We start from the raw sequence: 17926 nt of genomic DNA on the forward strand, positions 1-17926 counted from the left end.
CAACCTATCAGCTTACTTAACTGTGTCTATAAGCTGTTTACTAAAATGTTGGCAAATCGCCTATCAACCTAGCCCCTTTGGTAATTCATAATCATCAGGACAGGTTTCTGGTAGGAAGGAGTATGGCAACTAATACTCACTACTTGACCCAAGCAATTGACTGTTTTTCCACTCAGAAGATCAAGGCAGCAATTATATCGCTAGATGCCGAGAAGGCATTTGATCAGGTTCAATGTTTTCAGTTTTATTAAAGTTAGCTTTTCCTTCCAGATTTGTAAAGGTTTTAAAGAATTAATGCAAAGGCGGCTATAGTTATAAATGGAGAACCAGCGGCAAGATTACTATAAGCTGTGGGACGCACCAAGGCTATCCTCTTTCCCCTATACTATTGAGCCATTAGCTTGTGCCATAAGAAAGGATCAATCTACTCAACCGCCTGTGGCCGGAACATCAAAGCTGAAGAAATTCGCCGACGATATGGCTCTGTATTTGGCAGCCGATAAAGCTAACATAGCATCTGCTATTTTTAAAATTAGCGAATATACGAGAATAGGGGGCTATAAAATAAATTATGGGAAATCAGAGGCAATCCTGCTTAACTGTTCCTCTGAAGTACTGCTGACTGGCTCCAGTCTCATTATTCAGAAGCTGCACCCATAAGATATTTGAGGATTTATATATCTTGTAAGGTGGAAGATTTATTTTCACTCAATTTTAGGACTATATTGAAAAAGATCTATAAATTACTTGAGCTATGGCAGAACATTCCTACATCTATTATCGGACGGGTCACCCTGGTCAAAATGAGTATTCTTTCATTATTACTTTTTTGTTCACAAAACTTATGATAAAAGTCCCTCAGTCCTATTTTGAAGTGGTGAATTCGGAAATTAGGAAGTTTGTCTGGCAAAGCAAGAAGCCCAAACTGAAGATCCAGGCGCTTCAGCTAGATTGGGAGGAGGGAGGTTTCGCACTTTCCAGTATTAAGACCTACTACCATGCGGCATTCCTGGATTGGTTAACCCGGTCCTCTTTAACTAAGTTGAGGGAAGGGAATTTCTCTTTAAAACTTATGCTGAAGAATTCTGAAATTGGCCTCCCCTTTTTGTAGAAATTCCTTCCAAGTCTACCTAAACAAACGAGAAATAACACCGACAAATAACAGCAGAGCATTTCAACACAATTTGGGAGGAGTATGAGGTTTCTCTGCTCCATTAACAGCTAAAAATTGTAGACTGTATACCATTAGGGCTGCATTTCTCAATTTCAACATGTAATCGCTCCTCTCGTTTAGGGTATAAGAGGGTGAGGGACTTTTATTATAACAGCAAATTTGCTCAGTGGAATAGGCTGGTAGATGCAAACCCCAATTTGAGCTTGTCCTTGTTCTTCAGCTGTGTTAAAATTAAGCACTTTTTGGGATACATCATGGGTGAAGATTCCTTTGGGATGGACTTGGGAAGCCTATTTTATTACCACACTATGGGGTATAGGAAACTGGTGTAGACGGTTGCAGGCAAAGCAAGGCATTGACTGCAGATTTGCTGCAGTCTCTAGCAGTGGTCCCCAATCTTTTGACTTCTGTGGAATCCCACGTTATCATTACTCGAACGCAGGGTCACCAACTTAATCATTATTGGAATACGGGGACCCCCCACTGAGTTGTTACTGAAAGCTGGGGACTTCCCCGCCCGCCAGAATTCAGCCCTCCATAATACCGCTCCGCGGTCAAAAGACCGCGGAGGGTATTATGAGTTTTTCCCTAGGCTGGCGGGCGGTCTCCAAAAGACCGCCCGCCAGCCCAGGGAAAAACTCCCTTCCGACGATGAAGCCGGCTCGTAATCGAGCCGGCGGAGTGGGAAGGTGCGACGGGTGCTGTTGCACCCGTCGCGTATTTCACTGTCTGCAAGGCAGACAGTGAAATACATTTTGGGGCCCTCTTACGGGGGCCCCTGCAGTGCCCATGCCGTTGGCATGGGCACTGCAGGGGCCCCCAGGGGCCCCGCGACTCCCCCTCCCGCCATCCGGTTCCCGGCGGGAGAACCGCCAGGAACTGGATGGCGGGAGGGGGAGTCGGAATCCCCAAGCCGGCGCAGCAAGCTGCGCCGGCTTGGAGGATTCCTTGGGGGCAGCGGGAAACCGGCGGGAGAACGCCGGTTTCCCTTCTCTGACCGCGGCTAAGCCGCCGCGGTCAGTATGCCCCGCGGGGCACCGCCGGCCTGTCGGCGGTGCCTCCGCGTCCAGCGGCCCTGGCGGTTCTATACCGCCAGGGTCGTAATGAGGTCCTTAATCTGTTAATATTATTTAGTTTTCTAAGTAGTCGTGGGCCTCCTGGGGAGGCTTCGCAGACTTCCAGTGGTCCCCGGACCATAGGTTGGGAACCACTGGTCTATAGAATCCTCAATGGGTAGCTATCAATGGCAGTTTTATAATCAAGTAAGTCATAAGGCAGTGCGCGCTGCTAATTTAAGAAGGATGGCCTTCTTCATCAGAGGGATTTTGTATTACATACCTGCCAAAATGAAGAAAAAAATGCATGCGGGCAGAATCTCGCTGCTTTATGTGTAATCAGGTGAACAGGGATTGGCTGCAGATGATGTTTACGTGCAAGTACCTCAATGTTTCTGGCAGGGCATTTTCGCTGAATAAGCCTAAGAGTGGGTTGTGGCATTACTCCAGACACATATGGGAAGCTATTTGGCATTGTTCTATCTTCTCTTGAGATGATTATACAGCAGCGTCAACTGGTATTTATTTCAGCACTGGTGGCCAGATCATTAGTTTTGGCCAAGTGGATATCTGATGTGAGCCCCTCAGTTTTCCGGGTGATTTTAAAGATGCAAAAAATCCACACTAATCTAATTAAGTCGAGTGGGGTCGATAGCCCTTGTAGATAGAATTTGGAGCTACAGACAGGTAATAGAAATGAAGGCGGTTACCTTCTAATGCATTTTTGTACGCTATATTGTGATGTAAGGAATGTTTAATTGAATCCTGTTGGACTTTTTTGCTTATGCAGGGTCATCCCCAATCTTTTTACCTCCTGCCTCCGATTTTTTCTGACCTGTTGCTGTTGGATTTTGAATTCTGAGCACTTTACCACTGCTAACCAGTGCTAAAGGTCATATGCTCTCTGTGTAAAATTGTATGTAATTGGTCTATCCATGATTGGCATATTTTATTTACTAGTAAGTCCCTAGTAAAGTGCACTAGAGGTGCCAGGGCCTGTAAATCAAATGCTACTAGTGGGCCTGCAGCACTGGTTGTGCCACCCACATAAGTAGCTTTGTAATCATGTCTGAAACCTGCCACTGCAGTGTCTGTGTGTGTAGTTTTAACTGTAAATTCGACTTGGCAAGTGTGCCCACTTGCCAGGCCTAAAATGTCCCTTTTCTTACATGTAAGGCACCCCTACGGTAGGCTCTAGGTAGCCCCAAGGGCAGGGTGCAGTGTATGGTCAAGGTGGGACATATAGTAATGTGTTTTATATGTCCTGACAGTGAAATATTGCTAAATTTGTTTTTCACTGTTGCAAGGCCTGTCCCTCTCATAGGTTAACATGGGGGCTACCTTTAAATCTGATTAAAGTGTAGATTCCCTTTGGGAGCGGATGAGCATGTGGAGTTTGGGGTCTCTGAGCTCACAATTTAAAAATACATCTTTTAGTAAAGTTGATTTTGAGATTGTGTGTTTGAAAATGCCACCTTTAGAAAGTGAGCATTTTCTTGCTTATACCATTTCTGTGACTCTGCCTATTTGTGGATCCCCTGTCTGGGTCAGTTTGACAGTTGGGCTGGTTGCACCTCACACTAGACAGTGACACAAAGGGAGCTGGGGTGTAATCTGCATCTCCTGATGAACCATCTGTGCTAGGAGGGAGGGGAGGAGTGGTCACTTACACCTAAAAGGGCTGTGCCTATCCTCACAAAATGCCATCTCCGACCCCCTGGTGAGTGTCTGGGGCCTGGCCTGGGAAAGGCAGGATTTCACATTCAAAAGAGACTTTACTTTGAAGTAGGCCTACTTCAAAGGAGAAATTGGGTATAAGAAGGGCACCCAAAACCACAGACTTTAGATCACTTCTGGACATCAAGAGGAACCTCTGCATGGAGAAGAGCTGAAGAGCTGAGGAGAAGTGCTGCCCTGCCTGTGACTGTGCTTTGTGGAGCTACCCTGCAGTTGCTGCTTCTGCCAGAGTAAGAGGGCAAAGACTGGACTTTGTGTGCCTTCCATCTTGTGAAGAAATCTCCAAGGGCTTGATTTAGAGCTTGCCTCCTGTTGTTTGAAGTCTCAGGGACAGAAAAGACTTCTCTCTGCCAGCACCTGGAGTCTCTGGAGAGACTCCTGCTCTGACAAGTGGTGCCCTATCCAGTCCCTGGGCCCTTGAAAGGAAAGCTGGTGGAAATCCAAGGAAATCGACTTCGGACGACTTCAGACCGACGCCGCTGCTGAATCCGGGGACGCCGCCTGCAACCGACTCCGTGATCTTCACTGGAATGTGACGACCTTCGCAGGCCTGACACCGCTGCAGCCCCGCTGAAGTCTGCGACTCCGTGGAAGTCGCTGCACCACATCATGACCGATGCCGCTCGAAGTGTGCGGATTCAACATTTCGCACAGACGCCGCGATCCCCGGCTTCGGGCATCGACTTGTTTTCACTCTTCACCAAAGGTACTGTTCTTGGCGGTCTACGCGACTCCGTGTCCAGCGCCGCTGGTGTCGGCTTGTTGGGAATGACTCCGTCACGACGCCGTGTTAACACCACATCAAAGCATTTTGTGTTTCTAAGCACTATTTTTGAGTTTAATCTTTAAAAATTCATAACTTGACTTGTGTTTGTCGGATTTTTGTCGTTTTGGTCTTGTTTTGTTTAGATAAATATTTCCTATTTTTGTAAACTGGTGTGTCATTTTGTAGTGTTTTCATTGAGTTACTGTGTGTGTTGGTACAAATACTTTACACCGAGCACTCTGAAGTTAAGCCTACTGCTCTGCCAAGCTACCAAGGGGGTAAGCAGGGGTTAGCTGAGGGTGATTCTCTTTTACCCTGACTATAGTGAGGGTCCTTCCTTGGACAGGGGGTAACCTGACTGTCAACCAAAGACCCCATTTCTAACAATTCCTCTTTTGTTTTGGCCTGAATTGTATGTTTGTAATACAGAAGTGGAGTTTTCCTATTGATTTAAGGGGGGCGAACGTGGGGTCTGAGCAAATGCTTTAAAGGCTCTTGCCATAATGAATTGTTTTGTAAGAGATCCTTTGGCTGCTTATTCCCGAATAAATAAAGCAAAAAAAACGTAGTAGGTGTGCTCAAGCCTATCCCTGTTCAAATGAGAAGGCATCTACGGTGGCACAAGGGGTTTGGGGAAGTTCTCTGTTAACTACGGTTGGCCCGTGAGACAGCCTTCAGTTCAGAGTGAAAGTTGTGAATAAATTGATCTAGAAAATGCTCAGATTAATATGGGTGTAGAAGGTCAAAACAACTGCTTACATCCTCTAGGGTAAGTCACAGCTGGAACATTTCAACAGACATATGCTTGGGATGGTAGGCACTGTAAAACCTCACCAGAAATCAAAGAGGAACCAGGATGTAGCCACCCTGGTGCATGCGTGTAACTGTACCTGAATGACACCATTTTCTTTTCTCCATTCTGCTTTATGATTGGAAAGACACCACGGTAACAGTGGACATCCTGGGTATGTGAGCGATGACGGTGGTCCAGAGACATACCTGTGCTATGCAAAGGACTTAAAACAGCAGATGAAGATAAACACAAACTCACCATTCAAGAAAAAAACAATAATGCTAAATAGAACAAGGCCACCTATGGCTGGAGACTCAGGGCACATGAGCTGCTGCCTAGAGACAGATTCCTGTTCTGCAGCTTTGGACAAGACAAAAAAATCATTCACTAGGACGCTAACCCCAACACCACTCTGAGCAACTTTCTTTACATCCCAGTGTACATGATCTGCAAGAAGACCGCAGATTGTCACGATGCACCTGAAAAAAGTGACACAACTGACGAAATTACCCAAGCCAAATTCCAGCAACAGGACCAATGGCCTGCACGATGCATCAGAACAAGTACGCTTCCCACGATCCACCAGCATGTGACTCCACCCCTGGTCAAGGGATGACTGGACAATGTTTCCAGACAATGTGCCTCTACAAGAGGCAACTCTGTCTCCAGCTGTTTGGATTGTGGAGCAAAGTCATGTTACTGATCAGTACGGCAATGCTCCATCAACGCCCTCATCAGAGACTGCTGGGCCTGTTACCTTGAGTCCCCAGGACCACTTCCAGTTCCTGTGCCGGAGCAACAACAGCCCCGCCCTCAGGTGGCTGACAACCCACACGGAGGTCAAAACAAAACAAAACTGAATTGGTTACTGATGTGGAGTACCACAGCTGTGTTTATAATGAGGAGAAGTGTAAGACTGATTGGAGAAGTGCTTCCACGTGAAAGTAGTTAGTCCACAACCTTAATTACTGCAATTTATGTGTTCAAAACATCCACTTACAGGTGTAAATGGACCTTTTGGATATAACAAACATGTTTACATTAGAAACGATGTTTAGTGACCAACGCTTAACTTGGATGTGCAAATAACTGTGAACAATCTCACACAAATTGAAGCTGACATGGAAACTGTTTTGGCACATTTCCTCATACAAATACTAAAAAATGGTTCGAATCCTTAATTCTGAAGGCCTGAAAGGCTTGATTGAGTTTGCACCTGTCACATTTACAATAAGGCTGAAGTATAGAGGTTTTACTAAGGAAATCGTCAATACTCCCCCTTGATCCTTTCGCTCACTGTGGAGCCAGGGAACACTTGAAGAATGTAATGGTACAATGTCAAATAAAATATTTGGTACCTGTCTACTCGCATTTGAGAAACTGATAATCAGCAAAGTGCTCCCACGCTGGAATCTCATTAGAATGATAACAATAGCAGAGCCTCATGCAGTGGAATTTATCAAAGTGTCCTTGCTCAACATTTTTTTACCAAGAAGAATGGAAGCAGCTGTCTGGAGACTGGATCAAAAAAGCCCACGTACAAAGAAGGTTAATTAAAACTGTGGCTGGCTAAAGAAAGATAACTATCTAAACTCATTATCGACGTGATGACCATTGTTAAGACTGGATGACTTGACTGTCTGCAATGAATAAATATTGATTGCAACTTGTAAAAATTCATCACTTTTAAGTTTTGCTTGTTCTTTGGCTAGAAAGTTTAAGGGGGTCATTGTGAGTCTTTCGCAAACTGGGAACATTTACTGTAACCAGATTACCGCACACAGCTATCGTTTGTGTTGATATGTATTTAAGCTGTAAAACCTCTGTGACGTGGCATTACTGCATCACAGCTATAACAAAACCACCACATAAATAGTGTTTGCTATTACTGTCAAGGAGAAGCTGGTATTAATTGCATGTGAAAATATTTGCAAAGCAATGTGGTACCATGTGTAATGCCTCATTTTTTTAAGACACATCTTAAAGTCAGGCCAAGCTAGATAGGAATTATAATCCCTCTAGTAGGTTTTATTTCCTTTTTTCATGCAATTGCAAAAATAAGCTAGAAAAAATAAGCTAGAAACTCTAATGCTAACTTTGATCTCACCGGAGATGTTTCATCCACTGGAGATAGGATATATACATTTTTGCGATTCTATATTTGTGAATAGTAGCAATTCAGAAATACAGAATAGCAAAATAAGATTTACGTACTTAAGAAATCTTTATTTTGTGAGCATTTGGGGGCAAGGCGTACACAGGTTGTTAGCATTTGTAAACCCTCCAATTCAATGAATCTGAGGGTTTGCGAATGCTAAAACCCTTTTCCAAATGTACTAACACCCTTTTTCAATTGTACTCAGACGATTTAATGATTCAGAAATGCTCTTCCAAATACCGATTCCTTATGGTATGTATTAATGCTTTGCAACCGAAATCCGGTCGCAAAACAATACTATTTTATGGACACCAATAAGGAGGTTGTAACTCATTCACAAACGGTAGGGTTTCCCAAGGCACCACCTCCCCTTTGTGTATGTTGAAAAAAACATTTTTTAAGAGTAGGTTGTGGTCCATTGATTACTCTTAATAAAAGTTTTTGAAACTTTTCATTTTTTTCTTAAATGCATCCCATTTACCATTAAGGCAATTAACCTGCATTAAAATGACTGCTTTATTTGACACAGTAATCGCAGACACAGTGTTGTACTGACCCCAGCACGCCGTCATCCCTGCGATTGTGGCCAGTCATAGTGGGGCTCAATTTGCAACATACATCATAAATATTGAATAGGTAGATAGAACTGCAACCCACTATAGTTCTGTATTTTGTGAACTGAACTATTAATACATCGGTCAGTTGGCAAAATCAAAAATGATTTGGTAAATGTCAGTGTGCAATTTGGGACCAATTTTAGCAAATCGATTCATTGTTCCTGTGCCTTGTTTGTGAATCTAGTGCAAATGTATTTGATGCAAACATTTACATTCTGTGGTTTGGTTGTTTCCCTTATATATTTTTTTTAATAGTGTATTTTTTCATACCGAAGCTCTAGAGTTCATAGGAAAGATGCATTATTGTTAGACCTGGCATCTTTTGGTGTGGTTTCCCCTGACTTTTTGCTTCTTGACGTCCTGTTTTTACTGCATGCGGAACTTCATTGTTTGCTGGCTTTAGGACTCTGTACCCTTTTTCACTGCTGACCCGTGCTAAAGTGCAAGTGCTCTTTGTCTAAAACATGGTAAGATTGGCTTCTCTATGATTGGTAGATTTGATTTACTGGTAAGTCCCTAGTAAAGTGCACAATGTGTGCCCAGGGCCTGTAAGTCAAGTGCTGCTACTGAGCTTGCAGTACTGGTTGTGCTACCCACTACAGTAGTTTTTCAAACATATCTCAGGCCTGCCATGGCAGAGCCTGTGTGCGCAGTTTAAACTGCCATTTCAACCTAGCAAATGTGCCCACTTGCAGGCCCAAACCTTCCTCTTTATTACTTGATTCACAACGAGCTTCACAATGAGGCCACTGTATGAGGTGGAGACCCTTTGTTAATCAGGCCTTTTGTCTGTGATTTACTGTGGTTACATTGTATCATGTGAGGGCGTATTCCAATATTTTGGATACATTAACCATTTACTTCCATTTCTATGTTGTACTATTTACCATACATTGCATTGTGGGAGATATAGTTCAGTCCCTTTCCCACATGTGTTAAAGAAAGTGCTATCATTGTTTTTGGTGCCAATTGTAAGCCACATTTCAAGCAGTAGTTTGTTTGACTACTTTTAAACACAATATTTTATACCACTGTTGGGGAATCTTTGCACTCAGCGTGGAATCTCTGTCACTGCGGAGATTCTGCTCTGAGTGCAAAAACTATCCCACAGCTGCAGGGCCTCTACACGAGTGGGGAGGCCTTTTGTGAATGAGGTCCTCTATTTATAAAATTTAAGATATTTAGAGAATAACAACTTAAAAAGAGACAATGAAAATCATCCTCTTCTGGGTATGTTAAGATATATTTCCAAATAATGATAAACCATCAACTTCTGATTGGGCTGGGGTAGTTAATCACATGCCAAATGTCTCCAAACATATTCTTTGCCTTCCCAACACGTCTAGCTATATCCTCCTCAGGGCTTGTTCATCCTCCCACAGCTGATGTCATTCTGGGTGCATATGTACGAGAGGAGTGGGTTTTTTAGGATTTTCTTAGGGAGTGTGGCAGAACCAGGTGTTTCTGGGGAGGGAGGGCAACGTGAGTTGAGAGGATTTGGGGGTATGGGAGTGTTTGAGAGGGTTGGAAATTACCATCTTTACCATGGTAATTCCCCAGACTTATTGCCTTCTTCTGCTGAATCCATTATGGTGGCCCTAGTACTCTGCCCACTTTACTCCTACTAACCAGTGGTAAAGTGCTTGTGCTCTCCGTGTTAAAACTGTTAAAACTGGCATGTACTTCATTGACACATTTAATTTACTTATTTGTCCCTAGTATATGGTACTACATATACCCAGGGCCCGTAAATTAATTGCTACAAGCGGGTTGTACCACTCATTGTGCCATCCACTAAAGTAGCACTATAAAACATGCCTCCAGGCCTGCCAGTGTAGCCTGTGTGTGTAGTTTAAACTGCTATTTCAACCTGGCAAAATAAACCTTTTGCCAGGCATAAACCTTTGCTCTAATGCTTACAGGTCACCTCTAAAGTAGGTCCTAAATGCCCATATGGCAGGGATCCTGGTATTTACAAAGTAGGACATGCATGTTTAATGTTTTACATGCCTTGACAGTGAGAAACCTTCAAACGTGTTTTCAGTGTGGCAAAGCTAGCTTTCCCATATGTTAACACTAGTTTACACTATCATGTTTAATAAGTGTTAAATTCAGTTTGGGATTAGCTAGAAAAATGGTTCAAGGACTAATTTAAATCCAATATAATAGTAAAGTTGGATTTTATATTACTGTTTTAGAAATTATACTTTTAGAAAGTTGACATTTTCCTGCCTAAAACCAGAAGGGTTTCCTGCCAGTGTCCAGCGTCATCTGACCCCTGAGGGGTCTCCTGTGATGTGATGTGTATTACTTCCAAGCAGTAGACAAAGGGCTCTGCTGTGCGGTAAGCAGTGCTTAATCTGAGCTGGTGGTTTCTGGTGCTTGGCACTGGCAATTAATTCTCAAAACAGACATTAATGACAGCCCACCACATGGTGGCAATGTCTGTCTAATTTTCAGATGAGCATAGTTATAGTGTTTCTTAATGCAATATATGTTAAACATGGAAAGGGGTGGGATGCTTCACATCTCAGCACTTAGTTTGGCCCTGTGCATCATGGTAAATGCAGTGCATGATAACACTTACTTCAGTAGTAGTCTTTATTTTTTCACCCTGGTTGGTGCATCCTGTACTATAACTATAACTCATGCCCTAAGGTAACTATAACTTGTGCCCTTGCATGACTAATTACCCACATATTACATAACTCATTACATCTTTTTTTACATCATTTTTAAAGTCAAAGCTACATTTGCAATGAGCTTACAGATGAGAAAACTGGGCACGGTGGGGTCTCTCCATGTGATAGTAAGGAATGTGAGTTAAACTCCCATGAATGGAGGATACCTTTTCGGACCCAGAATTACCAGGTCCTTTACCAATGTTTGTCCTCAGTTCTGGGGGAGTTTAATTCAGATATTCACACCTGCTCTGAGTAGGTGATAAATATCCTCAGGGGTTCTGGTGGTGGTCAGGAGTGTGTTTTGAGAGTGGGGAGGATATGAACTAAATAGAAGGCTTGAATACTTGCTCCTTAGTGCCTAAGGATGTGTGGGGAGGCAATGCACTGCCAGTACCCCTGTCTGTCTTCCAGCCACGGCCTTACTGAAAGCAGATCAAAACCTGAGACTACTGAGTTGATGTATCCCAACCTGGAATTTCAGGTTCAGAAACACCATACAACTTGTAGCTGACCAGAGTGATAGTATTGGTCATAGTCTAGCCTTCACATCACATTATAAAACAAGCACTAGAGGCCTTCGAATGAAAACCACACTGGAGCACCTAGTCATGCATGCACCTCTTATCTTAAACTTTGAGCACAAACTTCTCAAAGCTGTGCTCAAACCGCAGACTTTGAGTACAGACTTCTGGACACTGACCAGAGCACTATATTAGGGTTTCCTGCCTGTAAGAAATCGTGTTATTGGTTGACGGGGTGGAAGCCCTATTTAAGCAACAGCAGCAGTCCTTGTCAGGGGGAGCCACTAAAGTCATGAAATTAAACTATGCCTAACCCTCTGGTAGCTTGACACAAAGTAGTCAGGCTTAATTTAGAGGCAAAATGTTTAGTATTTTATGCAGCACACAAACAGTATTTATTGGAAATTGGGTCTCTAATTGGCAGATGTTTGCACACTGTCCAAGAAGGGACCACAATACTTGTCAGTTTAAGTCAGATACATACCGTAATTTAACCTGTGCTTACCCCTTGGTAGCTTAGCACAGAGCAGTTGGGCTTAAATTAAGAGGTAATGTGTGAAGTATTTCTGCAACAGTTAATTACAGTAACAGATTGGGAAGCACCGCAAAAGACTCTGCAGAACAATAGAGAATATTTATCTGAGTTAAACAAGACCAAAACCAAAAAAATCCAATAAGTAGATCCTGAGATATACACTTTTAAAGATTTAGGTGAAAATAAAGTGCAAAGCGCATAGAAGTGCAAAGTGCCAACAGTGGTTATCTTGTCATGCTGGACCGTGACTAAGTCACAAGTTCAGGATGACCACAATGGAGCATGGGCCGGCTACAGGGACCCACATGTGCTAGCTGAACACAGTAGCTTAAATCCTGGTGCATGGTCTGCGTGGCATTGCTGTGCGCAGCTTCAAGTCATTTGGTGTCGGTTCCGAGAAGCTGAGCAGCAAGGCTTTGCGGGGATTGGCCTCAATTTGTATTGCTTTGCAGCAGTTCTGATGACAACCACAGAAAACAGTACACTTTAGCCCCACTTCCTAGGGTCCTGGATTGGGGTGGCACCACTTGGCAGGGTAGGCTCATAGATGGCCAGGTATTGTAGCAGGTTAGTTGCAGGCAGTCTTTGATTTCCCTGAGATGGCAGAAGAACAGGGGGCAAGCAAACAAGGCCTTGGAGATTCTTGGTTGCAAGGATCTAGAGACAAACAACACAGCAGAGCAAACAGCAAATTGGCAGTATATCCTACAGCAGCAGCAGTAGGCCAACACCAGAGCAAGTAGCAAAGGGGCAGTCCCTCTTACAACATCAGAAGTAGGCCAACACAGCAATATAGTAGCAGAGTGGCAGTTCCTCCTGGCAGCACAGCAGTCCTTCTGCCTTTTAGGATATCCTTGGTGCCAGGGAAATCTGATTTGGTGAGGTTTGGGGTCCAGCATTTATATTCAGGTGCCCTGGTTCTGGAAGGTGAGAGAAGCTTCCAGAGGCAGGCCTTTGAAATGTACAGATGCCTTGCCTCCCCTTTCCTAGCTCCAAGCTGGTTGCAGTGACAATACAGGGTCATTCAGTCCTATTGTGGGTAGACAGAACAAGTCTATTCAGGGGTAAGTGAGGCAGAGCTAAGCTTTGCCCCCATCAAGCCAGTTATTGGTTCAGTAAGGCCCATTAGGGCCCATGAAGTCCAACCTAATCTGCCATTCCATGTGGCTGTATAGAGGGAATGCACAGAGCCCAGCTGCCACCCAACCCAGACTTGTATTCAGAGGCTGGCAATGACACAGAATGGTTAACGTAAGAAAATGGCAACTTTCTAAAAGTGGAATTTCCAGATTACAATTTGAAATCCGACTTCACCATAAATTGTGATTTTAAATTGTGAGTTCAGAGACACCAAACTCTACATTTCTACCTTTTCCCAAGTGGGAGATACACTTAAAACATGTTTTAAGGTAATCCCAATGTTAAAAATGATTTTAAGAGTTTTTCACTATCTGGAATCATTAAACTTAAAAGTACATGTTCAACTTTTTAAATACACTGCACCCTGCCCTTGAAGCTAACTAGGGCATACCTTGTGGGTAAGTTCCTTGTAATAAAAAGGACTGTTTGGCCAGGCAAGTGGGTTTTCTTTCCAGTGGAAATGGCAGTTTAAAACTGCACACACAGGCTCTGCAGTGGCCGGCCTGAGACATGTTTAAAGTGCTAATGTAGTGGGTGGCACAATCAGTGCTGCAGGCCTACTAGTAGCATTTAATTTACAGGCCCTGGGCATCTATAGTGCACTTTACTAGGGACTTACAAGTAAGGTAAATATGCCAATTTTGGATAAGCCAATGTTATCATGTTTTAAGCAGAGAACACATCCATGTTAGCAGTGGAAAAGTGCCCAGGAAAAGGCAAAAAGTCTGGTGATGACCCTGCTGAAAGGGCCACTTCCAACAGTAATAAAGACAAAACTAGAGAAATATCAAACCAATTGAGAACAATAGAGTACATTTTGATACAAATAATTATACCCAGACAACAAAAATTAAGTAGAACTGGAGTTTTTCAGTTTTAAAGTTTTAGGTAAAGTTAGTGCCTAAAAGTACAAGTCACCACTCGCAGTTATCTGGGTGTGCTAGAAACTGCACTGGAGCATGGGATAGATACAGTGACCAGGTTTGTCCTGGTAAAAAATTTCCTTTCTCAAATCCTGGTGCGGTGGAGGAGACGTGAGGAGCAGAGAGAGTATCTCGAATGGTTGCCGCTGTAGTGTAAACAGCATGTCTGGTGTCATGGATGGTTATAGCAGAAGCACATAGATCCCTTCTGGTGGCACAGATGATCATTGCTGGAGCTCGTGTTGGTGGCATGCTGTCTTTGATGTAGTGTGCAATGCAGATCTCACATTGCCGGTAATTGCTGGTAGTTGTTGTGGCATAAAAAGTTAGGAGCTTTGCGCTGCCGATCATTGCAGGTGGTAGAGTCTCAACTGGAGTGGTCCCGTTCATGGTCATGAAGATCCCAAAACTTCAGAATGTCACCTTTCTAACCAGGAGCAGTTAAACTATTGCCAGCCAATGTCCCAGGACCCGGGGAGGCACCTCTTCAGGAACTCACTGCACCAGGGCCAGCAAGGCTCAGACAGGTCCAGTTGAAGGTCTAGGCAGGTCCAGTAAAGTGGGTCAGCTGGCCAGTTGCCGGGAGGCCTCTGGAGCCTGGAGCGTGTGGTGTCCCGGTAGCTCAGAGAGGATGTCATCCAACTAACCCTTGGAGTTAGTCAGATAGTGTGGGATGAAAGGAACACGTCCAGTCTTCATTCTTAGAGAGCAGGGCATACCCCTAGTAGCAGGGCAGCCCTCTGGGGATCAAGGGAGTTCTCAAGTAGCAGAGCAGTCCCCTGGGAAACAAGGCAGCTCTCCAGCAACAGGCAGCTCCCTGGGGAAGAAGGCATTCCTCCTCCTATAATGGGCATATATTCAGGGGTGTACTCATGAGTGGTTCTAGAGGTCCAATATTTATACCTAGTGCCAGCCTTTTAAGTGGGCGTATTCCCTATACTACCCCAACATCTGGTTCTGGAAAGTTCTTCCCTTCCCCTGTCAAAGCTCCAAGAATTCAGGGGGCACAAATGGTTAGGACAAGAAAAGGCTGACTTTCTAAAAGTGATGTTTTCAGAACTGTGACTCAAAATCCGACTTTACAGTTGAAGATGATTTTAAATTACAATTCATTTGAGTGTAAACACCATATTGCTAACTTCTCTAAATCAAAAATGATCACTTAATAAATTTAATAAGGTAACAAAGTGTTAGCCAATGGGAGGGATAGGCCGTGCAAAAGTGAAACATGACTTTCACAGGTTTTCACTGTCATGACATGAAAACCTTAAGTACACATGTCCTACTTTTAAATGCAATGCACCCTGCCCTATAAGCCTTTAAGGCCTACCTTAGAATGACTTATATGTATTTAGAAAGAAGATTTATGCCTGGAAAAAGGTTTATTTTGTCAGTCCAAAATGGCAGTTTAAAACTGCCCTCCAGGCTGCAGTAGAAAGGTGGAGACAGGATTTCAAAGGCTACTTTAGTGGGTGGCACAATAGGTGCTGCAGGCCCATTAGTAGCATTTTACTTACATGGCCTATGTACATATGGTACCATATACTAGGGACTTACAAGTAAATTAAAGGTGCCAATTGGGTCAATAAAGTACCAACACCAACAAAAACGGGTTCAGCAACAGAAGACAAAGATCTAGGGGAAACGCTGCACAAAGGGCCTGGTCCTAAACATATTAATTAAACTCTGCTCACATTAATACACTAGAAGCAAAAGCTATAGTTTGAAGCTTGCCTTCAGATACCTGCACCAAAGCAGCTCCCAAAACCTTTGAACTTTTTTCTGTGATCACAAATTCCCTGTAAGGTAGAAATGCTAGTAAATCTGGTTGGTACCTTCACCCTCCTTAACAAGTTGAAACTTCCCCTCCAATCTCTTCCTCACCAATTGCAATTCCTCCTCACAACTGGTGTCCTAAATAAATAACACATTCTTCCCCAGACTTGTTTTGTCTGCCAGTCTTACCACAAACCAGTTATAAAATGTTACCATTCCCAAAAAATACATTACGTTAGCCTTACTCTGTGAAGGTTCAATTTTTCAAATAGCTCTTTACTAACTCTGTCTACAGTTTTACACCTGTAATACTTATGCATTGTCCCAAGAAGTTGATTTCTTTCTTTCCAAAACAATGCTTCTCCTCTGTCAATATTAATCTGTATTGTTCAAACAACCATAGCACTTCCTTCACGCTGTCCAAATATTAGAATATTACCCTAATAGAATTTCACTCCTTCAGTGTCTGCCAACATTGGATCCTTTACTGTATTATAATTCTGAGGACCCTGAAATCAGTCCAAATGTTATTCTGACAAATTTTAATTTACCCAAGCGTGTATTGAATTCTGTCAGGTCTCATGACTCAACATGAAGCCAATTCTTGTGGTATGCTGAGGCCAAATTAAGGATGTTTAGGGCCTGGGGAAAGGTTTATTTTACCGCGGTCAAAATAGGAGTTTACAACTGTACTCTAGGCTGCAGTGGCTGGCCTGAGATATATTTTCAAAGGCTACTTTAGTGGGTGGCACAATGGGTGCTGCTGGGCCACTAGTATCATTTAATGTATATGCCCTCAGCATATGTAGTACCATATACTAGGGACATAAAAGTAAATTAAAGGTTCCAATTTAGTGTAAACTAATTTCACCATGTTTGAAGGAGAAAGCACAAACACTTTAGCACTGGTTAGCAGTGGTAAATTGCGCTGATTCCTAAAGCTAACAAAAACGAGTTCAGAAAAACAGGAGGAGTGACGGCAAAAGGTTTAGGGGAACACCACTCCAAGGATGTCAGGTCTAATGCTGCCCCATCAATCACAGCACTTCTCATGCTCCTTTCAGTTAAGTCTTGGGGATAGCCTCTGCTACAACACCCACCCTTCCCTCAGCCCTGGACTCAAAATTAAATAAATGCCAAGATTTCAAGGCCCATGTGTGACTAGCAGTTCCAGTCGGGGTTTTCTCTATAAATTATGGGAAAAGTAGTTCGGGTTTTATAGTATTATAGTAGGATAAACAAGAACCCAAGTCCCAGAATGTCCCAGAATGAAAAGCAAAAATATGGACTGAATCAGCTAGTCATGCATTGTTCTGAGAAACCTGGTTGGGAAGACTAACACACAGGTGTAAGCAATTATAGCACTTGGAATCTAGTGAAGTAACTCACTCCTCCAAGCCTCACATCCAGAGAAATGCCCCCATCTTAAAATCTAACCCCACAGAAGATGATGCATAAACACTCAGGTAATCTCACCGTGAATAATCAACAATTTGCACTAATAGATGGGGATGGGGTGGGTGAGAGACATCATGTGGTAGGCAAGAATTTAAACCTTTTAACTTAGCACGAACAGGCATTGCCCTGAATGCCAAAGGTGCTTCCACCACAAGGCAGAGGTAACAACAGGTAAAGAAAGTGATTAAAGGACTTCTTAAATAGGCCTAGCAAATTTTTATCTTGCATAAGCATATTGATCAATCAACACATGCTTAATGCACTGGCAGCACTGACAAAACTAAAGGCCATAGAGGTACATGCATGGTCAGTATTAAAATAGTTTCAGTTCTAACTTATATTGATAAGTGTAGGTGGGCTCCATCAGTCTTTAAGGCCAGTTTCAACTTAAATGTCTGAGACCTAGGTGGTTTTAATTTGCATCTTGATTACCAATCTATAATGGCATCCATGAGCATGTTGAAATTCCTATCAAAAATTATATTTGCATCATGTGGGATGAGGTCCATTTCTTATACCCACCCTCTTTCCTGTATGGGCATAGATGTTGATTGCATATCGGTGAACTCCATTCTTATGTAGCTGACTA

Source organism: Pleurodeles waltl, chromosome 2_2, assembly GCF_031143425.1.
Source record: "Pleurodeles waltl isolate 20211129_DDA chromosome 2_2, aPleWal1.hap1.20221129, whole genome shotgun sequence".
Taxonomy (NCBI): Eukaryota; Metazoa; Chordata; class Amphibia; order Caudata; family Salamandridae; genus Pleurodeles; species Pleurodeles waltl.